This window comes from Dipteris shenzhenensis, chromosome 11 (assembly GCF_047967505.1).
Source record: "Dipteris shenzhenensis isolate YYH24624 ecotype China chromosome 11, Dip_SZ_1.0, whole genome shotgun sequence".
Lineage (NCBI taxonomy): Eukaryota > Viridiplantae > Streptophyta > Polypodiopsida > Gleicheniales > Dipteridaceae > Dipteris > Dipteris shenzhenensis.
In genome coordinates, this window is record NC_141606.1 from 14,981,171 (window position 1) to 14,993,705 (window position 12,535).

General features: G+C 43.0%; 1 long non-coding RNA gene across 2 annotated transcripts; it reads right to left on the reverse strand.

Moving 5' to 3' along the window:
- Nucleotides 1-1,907: 1,907 nt before the first annotated feature.
- On the reverse strand, nt 1,908-2,787 carry LOC147896662 (uncharacterized). Of its 2 annotated transcripts, XR_015541833.1 has the most exons (4): nt 2,706-2,787; nt 2,381-2,505; nt 2,173-2,295; nt 2,022-2,043 (listed from the first exon to the last, which is right to left on the reverse strand). It is a non-coding gene; the product is annotated as an uncharacterized LOC147896662 (long non-coding RNA). The 2 variants fall into 2 exon arrangements; XR_015541832.1 differs by having other exon boundaries at nt 1,908-2,295.
- Between the last annotated feature and the right edge of the window lie 9,748 nt (nt 2,788-12,535).

Sequence of the window (12,535 nt, forward strand, 5' to 3'; positions counted from 1 at the left end):
CGCGAGGCTTGACAAGAACCGAGATGACCTCAAAGAGGAGGGTGAAGGAAAGGAGAAGGCGAAGGCCTCTTACGCTGACAAAGTTAACGGGATCAAGGAGTCCAAGGATAACCAAGGGAAGATCCAAAGGAGAAAGGATGAAAGGAGAAACGCGTTTCCATTGACCCATTTGATCTTTGGAAATTCAAGAAGAGGACTAATCTACATGGGAACGACGCATCAGGAGATCAAAGCGAGGAACAGCCCGGGGCTGCAGACGATAAAGTTGCAAGTGGAGGAGCTCGAGCGTCAATATTGGGTAAGCCCGTAGTCTCTCAGTTTTCTTTAGAGATTGAGGAGGCAGCGGAGAAGATGGAGATGCAATTGCTTGTGGGATACTTCATGGGACTTAGACCGCCGGTTGATGTCCTAACGAGATGGATGCGTGATGTCTAGAAACTCAGAGGTCTCCACGTAGAAAGGCTCAGGTTACTTCGCAATGATTATGTCACAAATCTTTTTGCCTCTCCAGCCCAGGAAAAAAGAGCATTGGCGAACACTTCATGGACGATAAGGGGAGACTCGTTGATCCTAATGCCCTGGACTCCCGATTTTCCAGATGAGGACCCAAAACCGTGTAAGCATGCACTCTGGGTTGAGTTCCCAGAACTGCCTCTGGGACTTAGACCCTTCATCAGAGAGATAGCAGCTGGGTCAGGGGAGGTCAGGGCCCTAGAGGAGGAGTTTGTGAGGCCGCATCCTCAGGCCTGCATTATGATAGATGTTTCCAAGTATCTACTGCCTGTCATACTCATCTTTCAATGACCTGGGAGAAAAATTGGAACAAGCAGTGGGTGTATAGGAATCTTCCTTACTTATGTTTCTGTTGTGGATGACCCGGGCATTATGCCAGGGACTGCCCTACAAGGGTCTCGATGGAAAAGATGGAACCTAGTAGGTAGGTGGAGCAAAAAGTAATCCATGATGAATAGGGAGGGACTAGTAATAAGGCAGAAATCAGAGAATCAATCACATCATGTAAAGTAAAATATGCCAACCCAAAAAATTAAAGAACTAGACCCAAATTTATGGAGTGAAACTAATCCCAATTGTCTTGAGTCTCTTTTCCTAAAGCCATACAGACGTCCTTGCTCCTCCATTGTGAGGCTACAGGCCTGACCATCTCCCTTAACTCAAAAATTCTACAAAATTGTTCCATAGTCTGCAAACTAATAATCATGAATTTTGCAATCAATGACATGGCATGGCATAACTGTATACCATGAGTTGCCTTTCTGAACTCTTAGTTCCTGTAGGTGAGAAAAGTCTTCAGAAAAGAAAATAGTGGCATTGCCAGCAAGCTGAGACACATTATCAACATCAAACCACTGTATTCTGTGTCTCCCAAAGAGATCCAGGTGCTGACAAATCCCAACCCAACTGTTCACACTCCCAACAATCTTCATAAAGCCATACAGACGTCCTTGCTCCTCCATTGTAAAACTACAGGCCAGACCATTTCCCTTAACTAAAAAATTCTACAAAATTGTTCCATAGTCTGCAAACTAATAATCATGAATTTTGAAATCAAAGACATGGCATGGAATTACTGTATACCATGAGTTTCCTTTCTGAACTCTTAGTTCCTCTAGGTGAGAAAAGTCTTCATAAAAGAAAGTAGTGGCATTGCCGGCAAGCCGAGACACATTATCAGCATCAAACCACTGTATTCTGTGTCTCCCAAAGAGATCCAGGACTTGAAAGATCCCAACCCAATTGTTCACACTCCTAACAATCTTCATAAATGGAAATGATATAAATACTTCTCCCATTTTCTGAAGACTTTGCTTATTGCGACACAAACATCCTTGCTCCTCCTTCTCAGGTAAATGACTCTCTACATGTTTCACTTCAATATCCTTAATTAGCACACCCCATGGTATGATGAAGAAAAGTGGCTTTTGCAAAAGCTCTGCATACATCTCTCCTTTGATGCTTGCTTCTCTATTATTGCTGCCTATTTGTGCCATGTATACAAGCCCATTTGTACCCATTTCCTTCTTTCTGGGAAAAAGCAGCTCAGTCTTGTCAAGGTAATCTCAAGTCTCAAGTTTCATACATCCAAGTGTCTCATACAACTATAAAACATAATTTACAAAAAGTAATATTTGATAAATTAAATCTTATCATTACACGTATGTATTTTTTGTATATTTAGGATGTTGCTTTACTTCTCCTTTCTTTGAGCAGCCACATCCTTCTTGTGTGCATCCGCTGGACAGATATATTCCTCCTTACTTGAGGCTTTATAATTTCCTACATTAAAATGACATTTTTAGATTTAGTATAAAACATATACATTTTACATATATCACAATTCTACTGAAAATAGATTTCTTACCGCGCAAGGTGTGGAGTCTCTCTGTTAAGTCGACATCTTTGTAAAGGCTCGCCAAGTTTACAAAAGCTTTCCAAATAAGCTTTCCTCTTTGCCAGCAGAAATCGTCCCACTCATTATCTGGCAACCTATCAAAGGAAAATACATGAATTCTAAAGCATGACACAAGAATGAGTAAAAATAAATAAACAACAGCAATTAATTTACAGAGAAGGACTAATGGCATCGCGAGAGTCCCCTAATAAATCTGCCACCTCCCTCTTTTAAAAAACTTAGTTCATGTCACTTAAAGGTTTAAAACATACATTTAACTCGATGTTAGCATCACCTTTTCCAATCTCTAACTTTCGCCGCTGCTGGTGAAGAATCAGCTCCTAGCGTCTTCATCAAGGCCAAGGAAGAAGGATGACAAAGGGGATTAACCTTGGCACAAGACTTTGACATTTTTGCACAAATAAACCTGTTGCAACATGAAACCAAGACGTGTTCATTCAAATAAAACCAAAGCACAACACTAAAGATTTGTTGAAAGGTAACAACAGCAATTGAAATCATGCTTATTGGCTACGTGTCTCCATCAAGCCCGAGGGAGAAGGATGGCGAAGTAGATTCAGCATGCCGCTACAGATCAATAGTTATGATGATGCACGAGTTAGAAAAGAGCCAAATGAAAAATGAGAAACCAACAGACATACCATCGGCACACAAGACGCAAATCCAACCAGATTTGACGTAATGTTCCACAAACAAGAGAGCACAAAGAAAATTATTGCAGCATACAAAGCAACATTGGAATAGATCCACCAAAAATCTCTGCATTTTACATAACCAACTAATCCACCATTGTGTGGTATGCACACTAGACACAAATTCTAACCACATTTGATGTAATATTCCACAAACAAGGGAACACAAAGAAAATTACGACAACACACACAACGACATTGGAATAGATCCACCAAAAATTTGTGTGTTTTACATAACAAACCAATCAACCATTGAAAACACACAGCGAAAGAAAGAGAAAGCAAAAGGAAGAAAGAGAGTCAATCATTTGAGCAGGTAGCTTTCATGAAAGAAGCGATTGTTTTTGCGCAGAGAAAAAACCTCAGCACATCCTAAAGCGCCATGGAAAACCCTAACCATGGATAGTTCATTATTGATTTGGATATATTGTTGGTCCTTTGATGGTTGCTTTTTATACTCGATTGACAGGTACTCTAGTTATAGGACTAACATAGCTTATAGAGGTGAGGCATATTTAGCCCAATCTACTTCATCCTTCCCCATGAATACGAAGTGGGCCGTACCCACTACTTATCGATCGGTGGACATCTAGAGACTAGAGCCCAAGACAACTGTTGGGTTGGACCCCCCTCAGAAGGTTCTTTATTGCAATGAGAATTCTTCAAAGTACAAGCTTGCACTGTGTTGGCTATGCCATAATACAAAGGTTGAAGGAAGTTACATGGGGGAGGATGCACACTAGTTTCCTAAAATCTGGGCCACATGGGCCTTCTAGAGCCTTCGATGCACCGAGTCACATAGAATCGTCTGGATTGCCTGCTGCGCTCCTCAATTCTAGGGAAATTTACCCCTCTTGTACTTGCACAACTAATTAATACACCAAGACATGGCACCCATTAATTGTTAGTTTTGCATGCAAATAAAACAATAAATCTTTTTCTAGTCACTTGTGGGCGTCCCCACTGACCACATGTGTGCACACAACGTAAAGATTCTTGGTTGACCGAGGTTAACCCTTTTGATTGTAGTCAAAGTCCTTTGACTGAGAGCCAAAGCCCTTTGACTATGGGAAAATCTCTCTGACCAAAGTCAGCACATATTCTTGGGTTGATCGAAGTCGAACCCCTGTCGCTTTTCGACATCGCCAAGTCTGAGAGCAGGCTTGGAACAATTAGATTTGGCATACAAGGTCATTTGAAACTTTTTTGGACTTGTTCTAAAATCGAACATTGTTGGTAGTTCTGTTAAAGAAGTCCAAACAAAGCTAGAACCTCTTCCAAAGGTTGTCAACTTGTCTGCACATGTGCTCGTCAGTTTTGGGAAAGAGTGGTAGCAGTTTGAATAACTCTGTGGCCTCCATGACTTGGTAGAATTGGCATGCAACGACGACACATCTACATCACATTTATCTTACCCTGGAAGGGTCACTGTTGATCCCAAAATCAACGCAGAGATACTATCTTGGCATATCACTTAACCACTATTTGTCTTACCTACAAATAACTGCATGCACAAGCTTTTTGGGAAATCCTATATTATATGGATATAGCAGATAGATCAGAGGGTCGGCAATCTACAACAAGTTGGAATGATTGCATTAAACGTTGTGGTGGTTGTTTAAAGCAAACGGTTTGGCAAGCAAAAAACATCTCTCTCAATATGTTATGTAATGCCTACACTTCAAGCAGTGCAACCACATTCGTATGTCCGCCCATATGCATCTTCCCATTCTCTGGCGATTAGAATATCTCCTCCACTGTTGTAAATGAGGTAGTGTTCCAAAAGAAGAAACGTGCCTATCAAGCAATTGTCAAGCATTGCTAGTGATTGTGTAACCTTGTTAACTTCAGCATGGCCGCAGTGGATTCTCCACCTTCCTGTATTGGTAAAAGGGTCCTGGGTTCTATTTAAACTGTAAGCTGCCAGTTAATGTCACGAACTCGCCATTGGCTTGTTGGTTGAGGTGGTGATGCATATACTTTGCGCAGATTTTTATTCTTAGGAGCTGCAATTTCTTTTTGTCACGGCCCCCTGAATAGATGACCGCATCGAGAAGAAAATCGAAAATCAAAGCATTACATGGGGGGTGATCATGCAAGGGGATTAGAGAGGGGTTAAAAGGATGGACAATTCTCCACAAAGTTCTCAGCCCCGACCTAGGTGTGTTATAAAGGGTAGATGCCAAAGGGGGAAGGGAGGAGAAGCAGTGAGACACAGAGAGGGACGCATAGCTCAATTAAGCTATGCTGATCGGGACATTAGGAGCACGACAACAATTAATTAATAGATTTTATGGGCCAAGTGGGACGGCAGCCTTGCACTCCACGTGAGGGGTTCTTGGCTACCTTTCGATGCCATTAATTCCAAGATGCATCTAATATATACTCCCATCCGTTTTCTATCCTTTGACAGTTCTATTCAGTTGGTTTCTCAACCGTAGCCTTGAATTGTTTGAACTTATCAAACACTTCAGATGTCTTATTGATGAAGTGATGATATCTACTAAAGTCATCAATTTTGTTGATGAATTTTGTGACCTTTGCTTTGCAACAAAGGTTCTTCTTGTGCATCCAATATAAAATGACAAGATTGCGTATCGATGCTTACGTGAGAGAGAGTGGGATATGGGAAAATTTGATCCACGATTCCTTGCCTATTTTAACAAGTAGGCTACCATATTTGTAATCATCCAATTACGTTGACTAGAGGGATGTTGTATGAAAATTGGGGGGCATATGAAGAGATGTAGACACTATGGTAGATAGCATAATGGCATATCGAGAATCCCAGAGTGAGACATCTGTAACTATAGGTATTACATCACAAACTGTGATCATAGTGTCATGGGTTTAGCCACACAAGTGTGAAGTGAATGCATCTATGAAACATGGAAAATATAGTGATGTGTTTTGAACACATGCATGAGTCCATCAAAAATCATTAGAAGCAGCTTTCAAATCACAACACAGAAAAAGTGCAAAACACAACTTTGAGAATTTTTGGGCTTGTCTAAAGTCCAATTCCAAAAAGTGGACTAAATAAAAGTATAGATTTTTTAAATTCCTTATTCCCATGGATTTTTTTCTCATAATTTGAAACAAAAAACACCATAAAAAGCTCATTTGTTGTATATATTTAGAGACTTCAAAAACCCAATTTATATGTGTTTTTAGAGTTAATTACATTTTTTGGTTTAATTAGATGAAAATTTAATTAATTAATTATATCTTAAATCTAACTTAATTTAGATTAATTTAGCTTAATTAATCTAACTTAATCAAGATTAATCTAAATTAATTAATTGTATCTTTAATCTAACTTCAAACAAAAGTTAAATGCTTCTCAAGGACATGTGGTGTACAAATACACCATTAAATAATTAAAACAACACCTAAATAATAGTGGTGTATATATAGACCACGATAATGGAAGCCACTACAGAAGTGAATCAATCGCAAGGAAATGGGGTGTATAAATACACCTTTGTAGTGCTAAACATACATCATCAAAAATTAAACATACATCATCAAAAATTAAGACAACACGACAATAATGATGATGCATAACATTAAAAAAAAATGATATCTTTATTCCAAGATTGACTTTACAAAGATAAAGTTACTATACTACGCATCATCTCATCCTTCACTCTCACCAGTGTGCGCTACATCTATAGTGGACGCTTGTCTTAGAGGCACATCGTCTTCTGGTCTCGTCATCATAGTTTCTCATTTCCCACTAACACACTATTCAAAATTTCTGGACTTGTATAAAGTCCGATTTAAGAAATGGACTAAAAAACAGTCCAAAAATTTTGAATATATTAGTAATGTTGTTTTTTGAACTAGATTTGACAACTCCAAACAAAAGATATGGTGATTAAGTACTAAGAACATCAATGCATAATCAAATCTCTTACAAAGGTGGTCTACATAAACATCTTCATAACTTCTTATGAATTGAGCTACTATCACCTAAGAACATCAATAGATGACCAATTCTCTTAGAAAGGTGGTGTAAATAAACACCTTTATGTATAAGTGGTGTGCACACACCTTTATGACCATTTCTTTTAGAAAGGTGGTGTACATAAACCCCTTAGAAAGGTAGTGTACATAGATCCTTTTATGTGTAAGTGGTGTACATATACACCTCAGTTGGTATTAAAAAACACCCTTAACTATAAAAATACATTGACATAAAGTTTAAAATACACCATTAAGCATAAAATGGACCTCATAAACAATCTTTATACACAATAATGAGAGTAAAGAAATTAAAAAAGTAGTTAACTTTTTATTAAATATTCGCTTTACATAGAAGTTCAAAACTTGCGAAGTTCAAAACTTGTGATTACAAAGCCGTCAGCCATCATGCTCCTCAGTACCAATGTCCTCAATGCTAGGCCCTTAGGGTCCTGACTAATAGGCAGCTCTAAGACAGTACCAATGTCCTCAATGCGCCCTTGACTACTAGGGTCCTGACTGATAGGCTGCTCTAAGACTGGAGTCTCAGTAGCAAGGTCCTCAGTGGTTTGCTCTTCAGTTCCAAGCACCTGACTAGTAGGCTGCTCTAAAGTCTCATGTCCAAGTTCTTGGTGAGTAGAGTCCTGGCTACTAGGTTCCTGACTAGTAGGCTGCTCTGGAGCCTATAAGGTCATGGTTGAAGAACCATCTATGCTTCCTGGTAACTCCTCCTAGTCATGCTTTGCTTCATCCATACCTTGTTTGGGTAAGGCTTCCTTTCTTGATCCACTTGCATGTCCTTCACCCAAGATCAAAGGTGCCTTTCTCACTTTTAATTTCAAGGGAAGTGCTTCCACCTCTTTAGCCTTACCTTTTCCTATGACGTGCTGTACTACTACTTCTTGCTGCCACGAGCCTTCCCGTATGATGAGTGGAATCTCCTTGACTCTAGTTGACAATTGATCACCCTTATTCTTTGTGCGGCTTTCTTCTTGGCGTAAGTCATCAGATGCAGAGCTTTCATCCTCATCATCACCTAAGCTAGAATCATCACCCTCAGACTCACTACCCTCGTCTTCGACATTTTCCTCACTACCCTCTTCTTTGACATTTTCCTCTTCAAAGAAGGTAGTGCAACTGTAATATGTGTTCTTGGCGTAAGTCATCGGATGCAGAGCTTTCATCCTCATCATCACCTGAGCTAGAATCATCACCCTCAGACTCACTACCCTTGTCTTCAACATTTTCCTCACTACCCTCTTCTTTGACATTTTCCTCTTCAAAGAAGGTAGTGCAACTGTAATATGTGTCAAAGAACTCAATCTGATGGGGGGTATCAATGACATTTACATTTCTACCTTGGTGTAGCAATTTCTCAGCAGCAAAATCCATTCAATACAATGCTACTTCCCACCCATCATTCAGTAAATTCTTTGTCATCTCTAGTATCACATCAGGATCCATCGGCTTTCTGTAATCCACCATTGCTGCATCAAGTTTAACCTTATTGTCTTCAAAGTAATGAAGCTCAAGAGTCCTTAAAGGAATTTTGATTAGATTGCCACCACCCCTGGATAAGAAGCACATCAAGAAACGCTGCAAGACTTGAATCGCAATGCCTTCCAAGACAGTCATATGATTGCGTAGGACTATACCATGGTATACTTTTGAAAGTAAATACCCAAATGCAAATGTCAAACTCGCATACAAGGCATCCCTTTGTGATTCTGTCATGAACAGGACCAACGTTGATCTTTTCTTATCTATCATGGACCTTCTATGATAAACCGCACAAGTTCAACTATCCATGACACTGCAAGGTCTTGCAATTCATCTATGAAAAGTACACATGGCTTCTCCCAAGCATGACCGCTCATTGTTATGAAATGCTCTGTATCAATGCCATTGATGTGTGGAAAATTTGTATCATTCTCTGATAGCAAGATATCATAGGAGAAGCTGAATGGCTTTGGTGCCTCAAAGGATATCTTTCGTGTTTCATATGCTTGGCAAACATCCACCATGCTCTGAAACGCTGAGTCCTCGCGGAAGACAATGCAAGTAACATCTCTGTATCTTGCAATGGTGGTGTTCAGATCCTTTGCCTCAACCTTATTACTTGGTATGCCTTGCGTATTGCTTACAACACCTTTCAAGCATCTATAGAGCCGAGTCCTCTTTGCCAAGTACTCAGATGTAGGTCTCCTGCCCTTCACTGTTTGTGGCTTTCCACAACCCACCCATAACTCCCTTGCCTTTATCAGAATCTCAGCAAGGGAAGAGCTTTTTTTCAACGTAAATGGAGCAGAATTCAGCCTTTCTGATTCTAGAATGTAATTCGAGTCATCGTTAAATATACATACATGACAAATGACCCGTTGAAACTTTTCCATCCACTCAATCTGTGGCAAGTTTCCTTTTCTTCCCTCATCAAGGGCGATCCTGCAAGCTTCACAAAATTGTTGCCCATCAATGGGCTCAAACCTGCATCTTTTCAAGAATCTATTCTTTACCAGCATGTAGGCTCTTTTCGATGTCAGTCCCATATCGGCTTTGGTACAAAGACTCTCCACGAACAAAGTCACTCCTAAAGTTCTCAAAAGCATCAAGAAAGTCCACACACTTTTGAAATGTGACATCAGGCAATGTAGGATCATCTTCTTGAAGTCTCTTAAACGCCATAGGACGAAGAGTGATATTAGTGGCAATTGGAGTTCTTGTTTTCCTCGTATCTTCATACAATTTGCATGCAAATGTCTTATCTAGCTTTCTTTCATTTGTGAACAATGAAGCTCGATCAATAAGCATTGTGGCCACCCTGAATTGTGAAAATCCCCAAATGTACCCCTCATCCTTTGGAGGATGTAAGTCTGCCACACTTATAGAAAAGTCTGCGAGACTTGTATCTTCTTCTTGCGGATCCTCCTGATCATCACTATCCAATTTTTTGCCTGGTTTTAAATATCCTGCACTTGAATGATCTACACGTGGAGTAGGAGTTATTTTTGCTCTCTTTCTGGGAATAGCTATGGAACTTGAATCTACTCCACAATCACTCCTTCCTCCTGTAGTTGCAGCAGTCGATGGTGTAGGTACAGTTGGAGATACTGTAATTACTGCTGCAGATATTGTAGTTACTCTTGCTGGAGATACCGTAGTTATCGCCACAGATATTGGCGGTACAACTTGAGGGTTACATGTTATAGATGGCGTACTTACTACTACTGAAGGTACAACACCACCACTTGGAAATGTATTCCACATTTTCTTCAATGCTTTCAAGGCACTAAGTAATTCTTGGGATCCCTCAATTGAATCTGGTAAGGGCTTCAAGAAGTGCTTATGCGTAACTCGTAACTTATAGACTACAACGTCATTCTTCCCTTTGCACACAACTTCTATCAAATTGTTTTCTTCAATGTTGATGGTTGAGACCATGCCACCATTTCTTACTGCCTATGGAGAATATTTCATGCTTGACACATTCTCGGCAGTGATCACCAAAAAATACTTTGATTTGCGCTTCATAAAATACCAAGCATGTTCAAGATATTTGAAAGACACCTTGGAACTAAAACTCGAAGCCATAGTTTTTTGCAAAGCAATGAGGAGGAGATTAACCCCCCAACCTGTTGCATGCGCAATAGGTTGGGGGGGTTAATCCCCGCCCTCCCCTCCCCTCCTCTCCCATCTGCTTGCCCCTCCCCTCTCCTCCCGTCTCCTTGCCTCTCCCCTCCCCGCCCCTCCCCTCTCGCCTCGCCTCCCCTCTCCTCCCCGCCGCTCCTGTCCTCCTTCTCGCCCTCCCCCCCCTCTCCCCTCCCCCTGCCCCTCGCCTCCCCTCCCCCCCCTCCCTCGCTCGCCCCGCCTCTCACCTCCCCTCCCCCCCTGCGCGCCCCCATCCCGCAACAGGTTGGTTGGGGGGGGGGTTAATCCCCCCCCTTCCCCCCCTCTCCCCTCTCCCCTCCCCTCTTGCCTCCCCCCCCACCCCTCCCCTCCCTGCCCCCCCCCACCCATCGCGCCTCCCCGTCGTGGGAGCCCACCCCGCCCCCGCCCCTCCCCTCCTCGCCCCCACCCCCCACCCCTCGCGCCTCCCCACAGAGGGGCGCGGGGAGGGGAGGGGTGGGGGGAGGCGAGAGGGGAGAGGCGGGGGGGATTAACCCCCGCAACCAACCTGTTGCGCATGCAACAGGTTGGGGGGGGTAATCCCCCCCTCCCCGCCTCTCCCCTCCCCTCTCGCCTCCCCTTCCCGACCCTCCCACCACCCCTCCCCTCTTGCCCCTCCCCTCCCCTCTCGCCTCTCCCGCCCCGTCCCTCCCCTCTCGCCCCTCCCCTCCACTCCCCTCTCGCCCCTCCCCTCCCTGCCCCGCCCCTCCCCTCTCGCCTTCCCTCCGCTCCCCTCTCGCCCCTGCCCTCCCTGCCTCGCCCCTCCCCTCTCGCCTCCCCTCCTTGCCTCGCCCCACCCCACACCTCCCCCTCACCGCTCGGAGGGGAAAGCGGGAGAAGAGGGGAGGGGAAGTGGGAGGAGAGGGAGGAAAGGAGGGGAGGGGAGGGGAGGAGGAAGCGAGAGAAGAGGGGAGGGGAAGCGGGAGGGGAGGGGAAGCGAGGGGAGGGGAGGGAGGAAAGGAGGGGAGGGGAGGGGGAAGCGGGAGGAGAGGGGAAGGGAGGGGAGGGGGAAGTGGGAGGAGAGGGGAAGGGCAAGCGGGAGAGGACAGGGGAAAGGAGGGGAGGGGAGGGGAGGGGAAGGGGGAAGCAGAAGGAGGGAGGAGGGAAGGGAGAGAGGAAGCGGGAGGAGAGGGGATGGGAAGCGAGGAGGTGGGAAGGGAGGAGAGGGGATGGGAAGTGGGAGAAGAGGGGAAGGGAGGGGAGGGAGGAGAGGGGAAGGGAAGGGAGGGAGGGAGGGAGTACCTGGGTGGGGAGGTGGTGGAGGAGCTCTAGGAAAGTTGTGAGAGAGAATGAGGAGAAGTAGAGTTTTATAGGAAATGGGTAGCTTTTGGGTAAAGTCAGCTTTTTTTAGTTTTTAAGGTTTTCTTTTAGGTTCACTATAAGTAGAACGTTCTTCATTCTCTCTTTCATTCAAAGTTCATTCTTTCACACTCCACGCTTCTCTCCTCTCATCAGCCTGTTGCAGGATTCTCAAAATTTTCAAAATGTTGCAAGAGGTAAGTTCATTTCCAGCCTATTGCGTATGTAAGAACTTCTAAGAATCAACTTTTTATAAATTTGATTTTTTTTTCAAATCTGATTCTTTTCTCAAAAACTTGTTGCGTATGCAACAACTTCAAAAAACCATCTTTTGCATTAAATCTTTTTTCCCACAAGTTTTCCTCTTTATCTTAAGCTCTCACAACTTATTGTCACAAATTTCTCTCAACCTCAAACTCTCTTAGCCTATTGGGCACGCAATAATTTTAAAAAAAAAAATTAGAAAAAAATCTATTACAAAATT